The following is a 15,569-nucleotide window of genomic DNA, read 5'->3' on the forward strand; positions in this document are numbered from 1 at the left end:
AGAATAAGGTGCATAGGAAAATATTTGGGGCTAAGCGGGATGAAGTTACAGGAGAATGGAGAAAGTTACACAACACAGAACTGCACACATTGTATTCTTCACCTGACATAATTAGGAACATTAAATCCAGATGTTTGAGATGGGCAGGGCATGTAGCACGTATGGGCGAATCCAGAAATGCATATAGAGTGTTAGTTGGGAGACCGGAGGGAAAAAGACCTTTAGGGAGGCCGAGACGTAGATGGGAGGATAATATTAAAATGGATTTGAGGGAGGTGGGGTATGATGATAGAAACTGGATTAATCTTGCACAGGATAGGGACCGCTGGCGGGCTGATGTGAGGGCGGCAATGAACCTTCGGGTTCCTTAAAAGCCATTTGTAAGTAAGTAAGTAAGTTTTGTAGTTATATAAAATAGCCGCCACTCAGTAAATTATAGAAATGAAGATCTAATTTAAGATATTCTCTACATCTACTTATTAACCCCAAAAGTTTCACTTTCATATCATCAATATAGCATTAATATGTATAATTAATGAAAAATAGTCACATCATGGCATTTATTATAATAAAATTTCATTTCTAATGGTAATAATGTCATCAAACCACTTCACGTTTTGTAGATTTTAATATCCAATACACAGCTGTACTCAGAAAATTACACACCGCAGAATCAGACCTACAAATAATTTTTAGTAAGACTTGAAGTTTTTAATAACCAATTGAATTTGAACTCTACATATGTCAGCAATCCTGCAGGTCATGGCCTTCGTATAATAGCCTATTGTTTATTGTAGTGTGTTTGTGTTTTGTTTTATTCTGAAAAATCATTATTTCTCAAAACTGTCGACAGATGGATTTTGGAAAATAGGAAAATGATGTAGGAAAATTAACTTTTCACTGAAATCTACTATTTTTCTTAAAAACTTTGGGCTCCAAGCTTCAGAATGAGTTTTCATTTATTAACATCCATTCAGCCGTTTTCCCGTAATTTCCATTACCAGTTCAAATTATATATATATATATATATATTTTTTTTTTTTTTGTGCTTAAAATTGACTTTAGAATTCAAGTAAATTAATTTTGTCTGTAGGTTTCAATTGACGGTCAGCCTGAAGCTTATATGGATGAAAGCACAAGTCCTTACTTAATATTCTCTGAACAACAGCTGATCCTACAATCTCAATGTTTGCTTGTGTTCTAATGGCTCTCTGTTTATCTGGTGGCATTTTCTTTCATGCCGAAGTTGTTCCTTCAATATCTCTGGCTCATGTGTTGATGGCAATGTGACAGCACTGCAGCATGTCATTCAAGATTGTAGTGACATTAAAGTGTTTTTTTTTTGCAGTGGTTGCAATGCCATTGTTCTTATAAAACACGTTTACAGCTATGGCACATTGAAATGAGATTCCATCTCCATAAAATGGGTAAACAGTTGACATCAGTTCATTATTGCTGTCACTTCCTTTCCCATCAAAGTTTTCTAAAGGAATGAAAAAATTTCGTATCATTGAGACACTCCGTTATTTTGTGCATAAGAGTGCAGTTGCATGTGCATTGTGTTAGCTCTTCTGCAGCTCATGCAGTAATTGTTAAATGCAGCTTTATACATAGTTTAATAGGTTGCTTATTTTTAGATTTAGTCCAAACAAAAGAATGATATCAATGTACCAAAGAAGTAAACTCAAGTCATAAGAACATAGTTCTGTGATTGTCAGAGTTTTGCCTTGATATGGTATGAAAACTGTTATTTTCACTTCAGTATCAGATCTGAGAGGTGGCCGGGTAGCTCAGTTGGTAGAGCAGCTGGCTGCAGACTGGAAGGTCTGGGGTTCGATCCCAGGTGGTGACAGGATTTTTTCTCGTTGCCAAACTTTCAGAACGGCTCCGAGGTTCACTCAGCTTCCTATAAAATTGAGTACCGGGTCTTTCCCCAGGGTAAAAGGCGGTCAGAGCGTGGTGCCGACCACATCACCTCATTCTAGTGCCGAGATCATGGAAAGCATGGGGCTCTACCTCCATGCCCCCCCAAGTGCCTTCATGGCATGTTACAGGGATACCTTTACCTTTTTACCTTTTATCAGATCTGAGAACTATGTGCCAGAATTCATAATGAGATGTTTTAAGTTTTTCGTTGAAGCTGGGATTAGTGTTCATTGATTCTTGTTGGGTTTAACATGTCCACAGAGTGATCGTTTCCCAACAGATGGGTCAAGGATCGATATGAGGTCGTATAATTTTTCAGGTCAGGTGGCAACCATCTTTAGGGCCTTAAAAATCATAAAAACTTGTGTTGTGGGATTTAATCGATCAATTTCTGTTATAAGATTAATCGATCAAAAATATTTAATCGAATAATCGAGTCGATTAAAATGAATCGGTTGTAGTTTATATTAATTATTATTTTGTTAATACAAACTCATACTAAAAATACCGACAATATTTCTCTTCGGAAATTGTTTACTTAAAAGCACAAGAGTACTGTTATTTTCTAACTGTAAAGCAGGTAGCGTAGGGAAAATCTTTGCACAAACACTTCAGAAAGAGATGGAAATATGAGGATAGTGATCTAGCCTATCTCTATTGAAAGTTGAAACAATGCGAAACCCTTATTAAATTCTATGGTTTTTCAAGAAAACTTCGCGTCTGGCCACGAAATCAGGTGGCCCGGGTTCGATCCCCTGTCGGGGCAAGTTACCTGGTTGAGGTTTTTTTTCCGGGGTTTTCCCTCAATCCAATATGAGCAAATGCTAGGTAACTTTCGGTGCTGGACCCCGGACTCATTTCACCGGCATTATCACCTTCATGTCATTCAGACGCTAAATAACCTAAGATGTTGATAAAGCGTAAAATAACCTACTAAAAAAAACTTTCACCTTGTCAGCTCATCTTCCTAGCATACGAAATACATACTTTTCTGGAATTCGTCCCCCTCATCCCTTATAAAATAGCCATATTTACACTGTGTGCAAGTGAGAGCGTAACTACCTTCTTCTCTTTCTAAAATCTGATAATTCGATTACAATAGGGCCCAGTCTTCTGTTTCGACCGCTGTAGTTTTGCAGTTGCAGTTTGTAGGCTATATGACGATTGTGTGTTTAGTTTGATATAGAAAAAAATCAGTTTACTGTGGTCTTTGGAAAGTGTAAACTCCGTTATGTCATATGAGAATTTGAGGGGTAAACTCTGTGAAAGGTTTGGATTTAAATTGAACGTTCGTGGAGACATGCTTGACAGAAAAAAAAAGTTTTTTCCGTGTTTAGTGATGTAGGAAACATTGTTACTAAACGTAGAGCGGCACTTAATTCGGAGCATGTGAATGCACTCACATGCTTAAAATCATGGATGAAGCCATATTAACTAGGTGAGTCTTATACTTTTTGTTATTTATGTTTGTCTCAAAAATTCCCGGAGAAATTGACACAATAAATTATAAGCCTCTTAATAAGTATTTATTTTAGTAGGTTATTTTACGACGCTTTATCAACATCTTAGGCTATTTAGCGTCTGAATGAGATAATGTGATAATGCCGGTGAAATGAGCCCGGTGTCCAACACCGAAAGTTATCCAGCATTTGCTCCTTAATAAGTATGTTAGTAATTAAAATAGTTGTTTTGTAATATAACGTTGCAACAGCGGCGGATTTTCAGGGGAGGCAAGGGAGGCCGAGCCTCCCCTAATATTTTACCAGAACACAATATGGCAGTAATAACTTCAGCTGAATTAAGATCACAGACAAGTTACAGCAAATGACGAACATTTTCCCTTTTATATTAATTTTACTATTCACTACGACTAAGATTTAAGTTACGTAAAGTCGACCACATCCAATTGGTGATGCCCGCTCGCTATACCGTAGATAGTACAAATAATTCGTACTGAAAAATAACAGGTAGCGCTGTAACCTGTATAGTCGACATCTACCAGCCTGCAGTGTCTATGCGAGAGCGGGAGAGAGGAGTCGGCTACATGACGCTACTCCTCGGTAACCATGACAACAGCAGTTCAACCAATAAGATAGCTGGTTAGCGGAGTGTTTAAGCTTGACTAGAACGCGCGAAGGGAGCCGATTTGGAGACGTCCTACCCACCGCTGACAACTGTACTGCTTATAGTCACGGCTGGTTTCGGCTGTATTCGGAAGCTTTCTCTCTTTCTCTCTTCTTGGTTTTAGAAAATTGAGTCACGTGTTGTTAGTTTTCTCTCCCTGCGTAAAAGTTTTCATTTATGTTGTTAGATTTTCTCTTGTTTGCGGGTGTTCCTGTTATTTTATTCTTTTGTGTTACGAGATGTATTTACTTATACAGTATTTTAAATATATCGAGAGTTTAGGAACAAATGCAGATTTGTCTCTAGCTTCTTCTACTAGCAGTTATTCAGTATTTTGTGACCTAATTGATCGGTTTGCGAAGAAAGAGGAACGTCCAGTTTATTTGCTGTAAAATTAGACTATGTAATAATAATGAGCAAGCCCCGGATTCTTAGGTTTGAATCAATTTTGTTGCAATCTTGTTTCTCTCGAAATATTGCTTTTCTTATTCGTTTTATGTAGCAAAGAGTAACATTCTTAAATTCAATATGACCTAAAAGACCTAATTCGTAGGTTAGGACTTAAAAGTGTCCTAAAGAGAGGCAATCTTCACCAAGCCGTTGTAATATATTAACATTATGTTGTTTATTTTTATTTTTTTCCCGTAAAATCATATAAATTCCTAAACTTAAGATTTAAAATCCTAAAGCATAAATTGGAAAACCTAATTTTAATTTCTTAAAATCTATAAATTCTGCGCTTGGTAATGAGGTACGTCACAGGCCTTATATTCTTATACTCTCATCATTCACGTGTTGGCCTCCTCAACTTTCAAACCCACCGTCCGCTACTGCGTTGCAATATATACAGATATACGTACAATATTTAATACGTATGCTCATCACCCAACACAACATTTTTTCAACTCGAATAAATATTTGGATCGATCGACAGCAGTAATAAAAACCCATGTGTTACCTTGACCACGGGCTTGCCTAACACAAGTTATAACTCTATAGGTACGCCGGGGATGGAACTCTAGTCCACAGGATTATAAATCTAGCTCTCAAACCACTAGAACGACCATCGTGGTGGCTTCATCCGATTATTGTCTTGATATTTTTGTCATAAATTACTTTGCATTCACGTACCTGGAAATAGGCGCAATTTAATTCCGACGAAACACATTTGGGGATCGCAATACAATAAAAGGAGACACAAGAAGAGTACAATGGGTAAACGAAAGAACGCGCTCTCTCGCCGGCTAGCGCCAATTAGGTTACCAGTCTATGGATTGCACTTCAATTAATCTATTTATAACTCGCGGCTTTCACAGAGTCAGCGCACATCGACATCCCAACCAACTGCCCCTCTCTCGTCTACGTGTTGATGCAGTGAACTGAGTAGGCTATTGCTTTTCTCTAAAATCTCGGCGAGCTTGAAAAGTAGGCCTACCTTACATGAACTGTAACTTGACAGAAAATAGACTGGTAGGAAGTCTTATCGTCATTGTCTTACATTTTAATCAGTTGAGCACAGAGTGAGAGGCAAAGCTCGTTCATATTTTGCGTTCCAAGAATTCTAATTTAACAAGTTCCACTCCGATATCAGACGCGCGAACAACAAAGACCAAATCGGCTATTTTTTCCAAAAGGAAACGTTTGTTAGTTGTGCTTTTCTTTATATTTGTTTATTGACGATAAGTAAATTGCAGTGAAATAATATATATTATGTTCTTTTTCTAAATGTATTACTTACTTACTTACAAATGGCTTTTAAGGAACCCGAAGGTTCATTGCCGCCCTCACATAAGCCCGCCATCGGTCCCTTTCCTGAGCAAGATTAATCCAGTCTCTATCATCACACCCCATCTCTCTCAAATCCATTAAATGTATTACTAACAAAATAAATATAAATATAAAAACTGGAAATTTATCTTTTGAAGAGGTGGAGAAGTCAAATATCTGGGAGCAACAGTAACAAATATAAATGATACTCGGAAGGAAATTAAACACAGAATAAATATGGGAAATGTCTGTTATTATTCGGTTGAGAAACTTTTATCATCCAGTCTGCTGTCGAAAAATCTGAAAGTTAGAATTTATAAAACAGTTATATTACCGGTTGTTCTGTATGGTTGTAAAACTTGGACTCTCACTTTGAGAGAGGAACAGAGATTAAGGGTGTTTGAGAATAAGGTGCTTAGGAAAATATTTGGGGCTAAGAGGGATGAAGTACAGGAGAATGGAGAAAGTTACACAACACAGAACTGCACGCATTGTATTCTTCACCTGACATAATTAGGAACATTAAATCCAGACGTTTGAGATGGCAGGGCATGTAGCACGTATGGACGAATCCAGAAATGGATATAGAGTGTTAGTTGGGAGGCCGAAGGGAAAAAGACCTTTGGGGAGGCCGAGACGTAGATGGGAAGATAATATTAAAATGGATTTGAGGGCGGTGGGATATGATGATAGAGAATGGATTAATCTTGCTCAGGATAGGGATCAATGGCGGGCTTATGTGAGGGCGGCAATGAACCTCCGGGCTCCTTAAAAGCCAGTAAGTAACAAAATAAATATAGGCATATATCTTATTCTCAAGGAAAGCATGCGAGTAAATGTCTGGATTTATATAAAAAAAAATAGTGTTTGAATCTAAACTGTAGTTCATGATGTAAATATTATAATACAATGAGCATGCTCATAGATGTCGCTAGTGCCAAGAAGCGGGACCACTCAGTTCGTCAGAAACTATCCAGAGCTTACCACAGATGATGGATCCACATTACAGTCGTGAATTTTCTTTTTATTTGAATATGTGACTCCTTATCAACATCTTAGATTATTTAGCGTCTGAATGAGATGAAGGTGATAATGCCGGTGAAATGAGTCCGGGGTCCAGCACCGAAAGTCCAGTGAAAGAAGCGGACAAGTCACAAATCCTGATATGTATAATATCTCATTTCACTGGGATTTTTACCTTTCTTCTGAGCCCAAGACTGAATAATATGAATTATTAGAACCGGAGATCGAGCCGAGGATTTGGTACAAACTGTTTTTCTAAAATTTCGCAATTTAATATCTGCCGAAATTACATTTCCGGAAAAAAACATACACGGATCAAATTTATTTTAGGGTTAAAGTGCCCGAAAAATTAAAAAAAAAAAAATTGGAAATAGCAATATGAAATCTTGATAGGTTTCAAGTGGAATGACTCTTGTGCTAGGGCAGGAAATTGAAACAAGACAGCTTCAGTCCAAATAATAATAATAATAATAATAATAATAATAATAATAATAATAATAATAATAATAGTAGTAGTTGTAGTATTGGTGACAGCAATACCAATAATAAATATAAAGACTACTATGGTAATATTTTCATTTTGCTGAATTTCAAAGTATGTAGGCTAATACTAGTGTTTAATCGACATAAATGTTATTTATGTAATACTTACTTACTGGCTTTTAAGGAACCCGGAGGTTCATTGCCGACCTCACATAAGCCCGCCATTGGTCCCTATCCTGAGCAAGATTAATCCAGTCTCTATCATCATATCCCACCTCCCTCAAATCCATTTTAATATTATCTTCCCATCTACGTCTCGGCCTCCCCAAAGATCTTTTTCCCTCCGGTCTCCCAACTAACACTCTATATGCATTTCTGGATTTGCCCATGCGTGCTACATGCCCTGCCCATCTCAAACGTCTGGATTTAATGTTCCTAATATGTCAGGTGAAGAATACAATGCGTGCAGTTCTGTATTGTGTAACTTTCTCCATTCTCCTGTAACTTCATCCCTCTTAGCCCCAAAAATTTTCCTAAGCACCTTATTCTCAAACACCCTTAACCTATGTTCCTCTCTCAAAGTGAGAGTCCAAGTTTCACAACCATAAAAAAAACCGGTAATATACGAGTAACTGTTTTATAAATTCTAACTTTCAGATTTTTTGACAGCAGACTGGATGATAAAAGTTTCTCAACCGAATAATAACAGGCATTTCCCATATTTATTCTGTGTTTAATTTCTTCCCGAGTATCATTTATATTTGTTACTGTTGCTCCCAGATATTTGAATTTCTCCACTTCTTCAAAAGATAAATTTCCAATTTTTATATTTCCATTTCGTACAATATTCTGGTCACGAGACATAATCATATACTTGTCTTTTCGGGATTTACTTCCAAGCCTATCTCTTTACTTGCTTCCAGTAAAATTCCCGTGTTTTCCCTAATGGTTTGTGGATTTTCTCCTAACATATTCACGTCATCCGCATAGACAAGCAGCTGATGTAACCCGTTCAATTCCAAACCCTCTCTATTATCCTGGACTTTCCTAATGGTATACTCTAGAGCAGACGTGGGCATTTAAAGAGATGCGCCGTACTACTCTGATTGCTGCAACACGCATCACCTTTAACGTAATATTCAGCGGTGGATCGCGTGAAGTATTGAAACACGGAACGTTAAGTAATTACGCAAGACAAAAAGATACACAGTTTTCTACAAATGTTATTTTTATGAATAATGACAATGAAAGAAAACAAATTTTCCAAAACAAATACAAACTATTTTACAAAAAGCTGAAACATAACTGTTTTTCTAATTTAAACAATTACTGTAAAAACCTTATAAAATGATATAAAACGTACAGTTCCACAACAGTTAAAAAGTAATGCCATAATCTGAACCTATTTGTTTTGAAAGGGCATCAGTCACTAATTTGCATCCTTTGAAAATAAAATTAAGAAACTAAGGAAAAATAGATTCTTAACAAAATATCAAGCACATTACTAAGAAACAGAAAAACAACAATTAGGTTATTTTTTTAAACTTCTTACTGTAGTTCATTGTTGTTTTTGTCAATTTACGTCAATTGACTCATGCCCTTAAAAGAAAGGATTCGTTTATTCTTCGTCACGTAAATCAGCAAGTGTTTCAAAATTTGAAGTTATGTCAGACATTGCAATTGTGAGCTGATGGAATAAATTTTCGTCTGAAATGCGTGATCTTGATTTGGATTTTACAGTGGCCAACTGAGAAAACAACTGTTCACAAGTGTAAGTTGAGCCAAACATAGAAGCAAGTTTCATAACAAAACTCCGAAGATGTTGATATTTTACTTTTGAACGTTGCTCTTCTTCACTGCCAGTAACATTTTGTAGCATCATAAGCACCTAACAATTTCCCCTTCTTCGCAACAAAAGAATCCATTTTTCCATTCTTTGTGGAAGTAATATTTTTCGACTTTTTTACTTCAGGAGCTTCCTTAGCGAAATTTTTTTACTGCAATCCACCGCTGACTGCCAGTACCTCAACCGGTCTGACAGGTACCCCGGTATGGCGAACAGCTAGGGGTGTGGAGGGAGGGAGATCGCGTAGTTGCGTTCGACTCCGTGCGACATGTACTACTGATGCCCACGTCTGTCTTATTCGGTAACTATTGCGAGTAAAATCGTGATTTTTGCCCATATCGATAGGAAATCTAATAAAGAATAATTTATCCTTCTGGAGTATTTCAATAGCGTGAACAGTTTTCGTATAAATTTAATTTTAAAAACTCCTAAATTGAAACCATTGCACGAAGCGAACGCGTGAAAACGTCTTGGCAGCTTACGCACAGATAGTCGCCGAGTTCGTTGCCCTCTTACATCTGTATACGAGTAGAGTGTTTAGCGACGATGTAGCCGGACTGCTGAAACTTCAAACTTAATTTTCTAATAAACCGTGCATTTAATCACAAAACGTAAGATAGGTTTCATATTTTATATTCATTTACGTGTACCCTATCGTCTTTTTCAATTTGCAAGATTATTTCACTTCCACCCTATATAGTAGTTACTTATGCATACATGTAACTTATGTAAAATGGACTTGTGTGTCCATATTTATGTACGTAATGTATTAGATGATGCATGTATGTATGTACGTACCGGTATGTATGTACTGTTGTCACGCCAGGAGAAGGCGGCTGAAGTACTTAGACGGGGCGGAGGGGAAACAGTCGCGCATGCGCACAGCGCTGTTCACTGCAATATTCCTGTTTCACAAACATCTACTGCACGTGTCTATGAGTCTTTGCGACTTTGTGAAAATATTAGTGGGGTTTTTACTGTAGTGTTTTATTAGTTTCAATAAGATAATTATTTTCAGTATACCGCAAACCTTGTATTGCTTTAGTTATCCTTTGCTTTTCGTGTTAATAGTGTTGATAATAATATAGTTAATAGAATTTATGTTATTGCATATTGTTATTTAGGTTTATAGCAGTTTTTTGTTTATTGTAAATATTTCGACAAAGAGGAAACAAGGATTGACAATCTATAGCGAAGAAAGGAATATTATTAGAAGTGGAAAATAATTCTGTGATGAAGAAAAAGAACAACAGTGCCTTTGCATTCCTCTTACGAAACCTACAGCAAAGGTAGAAAAGAACTCTAATCTATCCACAAGAACAATACAGCGTATAAGGAATGAAATTAAAGACTGCACAGAAGAAAGTGCGTTGTCGACACCTGAGGGAGAAAAAAAATGTAAACGTCCAGACTACCGAAACGCAAAATGTAGATGACTTCGACGGAGATTGACAAAAAAGATGTAATTGAGAATTTTTATTTGAAAAAGAAAGAAGATCACCGGCGTAGCTCAGGAGGTAGTGCGTTTGCCTGCTGACCTGCAGTTGTGCTCGGGAGAGAGTTCGATTCCCGTTTGCGCTGACTACCTGGTTGGGTTTTTTCCGAGGTATTCCCAAGGGAAGGCGAATGTCAGGTAATCTATGGCGAATCCTTGGTTTCATTTCGCCAAATACCATCTTCCCATCATCAATTCAATCGACACTGCAGAAGCTAGTAGTTATTACAGTGTCGTTAAATAACAAGTAAAAAAATAGTACCAAGCTGCAACAAACGTCTACCCTTTTACAAGAGAAAATTGATTTGAAATGAAAGACATTAAGACGAATACTGAAGAAAAAGGTTTTCAGGTGGAAGAAGTGTGCAGCAAAAAACAAAATTGAGGAAAACACTGTAAATTAGAATACGTGAAGATATCTACAGCAAATAAGAAAGCTTAGGAAAGTGAAAAAACCGATTTTGTATCTGGACGAAATGCGGATAGATAGGCCTACCAATTTAACGTTTCCCAAGTTCTGGCAGGATAAAAATGTTACGGGAGTTTTGACTACCGTAAATGTGTCCAGAACACTCATTGTTGTTCATCAGGATGGGGGCGGTGGGGCTAATGGCTTTGTTGAGAGATTCGAATTAATATACACGGCTGGAACATAAACAGGCGATTATCATGGACAAATCATACTCCAGAAATTTTGAAAAATGTGATAATGATAGTCATAGCGACAGCACCGAAGATGCTGAATCTTTTATGTCTGACTCCGTTCCCGTGTAGCCAAGTAAGTGGACGAAGTTTTCAGGTCAGAGTGTAGCGTACAGTTCCCCCGTCTCGCCTATCTACTCCCCGTGCCAACTCGTAGCGCGAAGACAGTATGTATGCATACATATGCAGTTTTGAAGCCAACAATGGGAAGGTACTTACTTACTTACTTACTGGCTTTTAAGGAACCCGGAGGTTCATTGCCGCCTTCACATAAGCTCGCCACTGGTCCTTATCCTGAGCAAGATTAATCCAGTCTCTATCATCATATCCCACCTCCCTCAAATCCATTTTAATATTATCTTCCCATCTACGTCTCTGCCTCCCTAAAGGTCTTTTTCCCTCCGGCCTCCCAACTAACACTCTATATGCATTTCTGGATTCGCCCATACGTGCTACATGCCCTGCCCATCTCAAATGTCTGGACTTAATGTTCCTAATTATGTCAGGTGAAGAATACAATGAGTGCAATTCTGCGTTGTCTAACTTTCTCCATTCTCCTGTAACTTCATCCCTCTTAGCCTTAAATATTTTCCTAAGCACCTTATTCTCAAACACCCTTAATCTCTGTTCCTCTCTCAAAGTGAGAGTCCAAGTTTTACAACCATACAGAACAACCGGTAATATAACTGTTTTATAAATTCTAACTTTCAGATTTTTCGACAGCAGACTGGATGATAAAAGCTTCTCAACCGAATAATAACAGACATTTCCCATATTTATTCTGTGTTTAATTTCCTCCCGAGTGTCATTTATATTTGTTACTGTTGCTCCCAGATATTTGAATTTCTCCACTTCTTCAAAAGATAAATTTCCAATTTTTATATTTCCATTTCGTACAATATTCTCGTCACGAGACATAATCATATATTTTGTCTTTTCGGGATTTACTTCCAAACCTATCGCTTTACTTGCTTCAAGTAAAATTTCCGTGTTTTCCCTAATCGTTTGTGGATTTTCTCCTAACATATTCACGTCATCCGCATAGACAAGCAGCTGATGTAACCCGTTCAATTCCAAACCCCCTCTGTTATCTTGGACTTTCCTAATTGCATATTCTAGAGCAAAGTTAAAAAGTAAAAGAGATAGTGAATCTCTTTGCTTCAGCCCACAGTGAATTGGAAACGCATCTGACAGAAACTGACCTATACGAAAACTCTGCTGTACGTTTCACTGAGACACATTTTAATTAATCGAACTAGTTTCTTGGGAATACCAAATTCCATAAGAATATCATATAAAACTTCTTTCTTAACCGAGTCATATGCCTTTTTGAAATCTATGAATAACTGATGCACTGTACCCTTATACTCCCATTTTTTCTCCATTATCTGTCGAATACAAAATATCTGGTCAATAGTTGATCTGTTACGCCTAAAACCACACTGATTATCCCCGATAATTTCATCTACATATGGAGTTAACCTTCTCAAAAGAATATTGGACAAAATTTTGTACGTCGTCAACAAAAGTGATATTCCTCGAAAGTTACTACAGTTAGTCTTGTCCCCCTTCTTAAAGATAGGTACGATTATGGACTCCTTCCATTGATCTGGAATAAGGTTTTGACATTTGGTACTTGGAACAATGGAAAGGTAGAGATAATAATTAAGGAACACCCTTTTTCTCTTTTTATGGCACAACAATTTTATTTCTTGTATATTCTATAATTTTTGGGACTGGCGTAAGTGGCAACGCTGCGCTTTTTGCGGCCCTGCAGAGCAAGAGCCTCGGCGGGGGCGCGCGAAGTGGGCGGCCTTGGCGGCAGCTACGTAGGGGGTGTCGAGGGGCACTCCAGCGTGAACAGCGGGGATGGCGTAGGCGGCGGCGTAATGATCTGGAGCGGCCACGACGGCGGGGGCGGCGAGTGGACGGTCTTGGCGGCAACTACGTAGGGGTGTCGAGGGGCAGTCCAGCGTGAACAGCGGGGATTGCGTAGGCGGCGTCGTAGTGATCTGGAGCGGCCACGACGGCGGGGGCGGCGAAGTGGACGGTCTTGGCGGCAGCTACGTAGGGGGTGTCGAGGGGCACTCCAGCGTGAACAGCGGGTATGGCGTAGGCGGCGGCGTAGTGATCTGGAGCGGCCACGACGGCGGGGGCGGTGAAGTGGATGGTCTTGGCGGCAGCTACGTAGGGGGTGTCGAGGGGCACTGCAGGGTGAACAGCGGGGATGGCGTAGGCGGTGGCGTAGTGAGCTGGAGCGACCACGATGGCGAAGTGGGTGGTCTTGGCTGCAACTACTTCTGGGGTGTCGAGGGGCACTCCAGCGTGAACAGCGGGGATGGCGTAGGCAGCGGCGTAGTGAGCTGGAGCGGCCACGATGGCGAAGTGGGTGGTCTTGGCTGCAGCTACTTCTGGGGTGTCGAGGGGCACTCCAGCGTGAACAGCGGGGATGGCGTAGGCAGCGGCGTAGTGAGCTGGAGCGGCCACGATGGCGAAGTGGGTGGTCTTGGCTGCAGCTACTTCTGGGGTGTCGAGGGGCACTCCAGCGTGAACAGCGGAGATGGCGTAGGCGGCGGCGTAGTGAGCTGGAGCGACCACGATGGCGAAGTGGGTGGTCTTGGCTGCAGCTACTTCTGGGGTGTCGAGGGGCACTCCAGCGTGAACAGCGAGGATGGCGTAGGCGGCGGCGTAGTGAGCTGGAGCGACCACGATGGCGAAGTGGGTGGTCTTGGCTGCAGCTACTTCTGGGGTGTCGAGGGGCACTCCAGCGTGAACAGCGAGGATGGCGTAGGCGGCGGCGTAGTGAGCTGGAGCGACCACGATGGCGAAGTGGGTGGTCTTGGCTGCAGCTACTTCTGGGGTGTCGAGGGGCACTCCAGCGTGAACAGCGGGGATGGCGTAGGCAGCGGCGTAGTGAGCTGGAGCGACCACGATGGCGAAGTGGGTGGTCTTGGCTGCAGCTACTTCTGGGGTGTCGAGGGGCACTCCAGCGTGAACAGCGGGGATGGCGTAGGCGGCGGCGTAGTGAGCTGGAGCGGCCACGATGGCGAAGTGGGTGGTCTTGGCTGCAGCTACTTCTGGGGTGTCGAGGGGCACTCCAGCGTGAACAACGGGGATGGCGTAGGCGGCGGCGTAGTGAGCTGGAGCGACCACGATGGCGAAGTGGGTGGTCTTGGCTGCAGCTACTTCTGGGGTGTCGAGGGGCACTCCAGCGTGAACAGCGAGGATGGCGTAGGCGGCGGCGTAGTGAGCTGGAGCGACCACGATGGCGAAGTGGGTGGTCTTGGCTGCAGCTACTTCTGGGGTGTCGAGGGGCACTCCAGCGTGAACAGCGGGGATGGCGTAGGCAGCGGCGTAGTGAGCTGGAGCGACCACGATGGCGAAGTGGGTGGTCTTGGCTGCAGCTACTTCTGGGGTGTCGAGGGGCACTCCAGCGTGAACAGCGGGGATGGCGTAGGCGGCGGCGTAGTGAGCTGGAGCGACCACGATGGCGAAGTGGGTGGTCTTGGCTGCAGCTACTTCTGGGGTGTCGAGGGGCACTCCAGCGTGAACAGCGGGGATGGCGTAGGCGGCGGCGTAGTGAGCTGGAGCGGCCACGATGGCGAAGTGGGTGGTCTTGGCTGCAGCTACTTCTGGGGTGTCGAGGGGCACTCCAGCGTGAACAGCGGGGATGGCGTAGGCGGCGGCGTAGTGAGCTGGAGCGGCCACGATGGCGAAGTGGGTGGTCTTGGCTGCAGCTACTTCTGGGGTGTCGAGGGGCACTCCAGCGTGAACAGCGGGGATGGCGTAGGCAGCGGCGTAGTGAGCTGGAGCGACCACGATGGCGAAGTGGGTGGTCTTGGCTGCAGCTACTTCTGGGGTGTCGAGGGGCACTCCAGCGTGAACAGCGGGGATGGCGTAGGCAGCGGCGTAGTGAGCTGGAGCGACCACGATGGCGAAGTGGGTGGTCTTGGCTGCAGCTACTTCTGGGATGTCGAGGGGCACTCCAGCGTGAATAGCGGGGATGGCGTAGGCGGCGGCGTAGTGAACTGGAGCAGCTGCATAGGACACGGCACCCAGAGCGGCAAGGCGGGAGACGATAACCTGTACAGAGAACATACGCGAACGTCAAATCTGGCACTCTGGCATCTGGCCTTCCCGTGTACCAATCCTAGTTGGGGCAGTTTACTTTTCAGCAGAAAGATCGTGAAGATTTGCGGTATG

This window comes from Periplaneta americana, chromosome 12 (assembly GCF_040183065.1).
Source record: "Periplaneta americana isolate PAMFEO1 chromosome 12, P.americana_PAMFEO1_priV1, whole genome shotgun sequence".
NCBI classification, from domain to species: Eukaryota; Metazoa; Arthropoda; class Insecta; order Blattodea; family Blattidae; genus Periplaneta; species Periplaneta americana.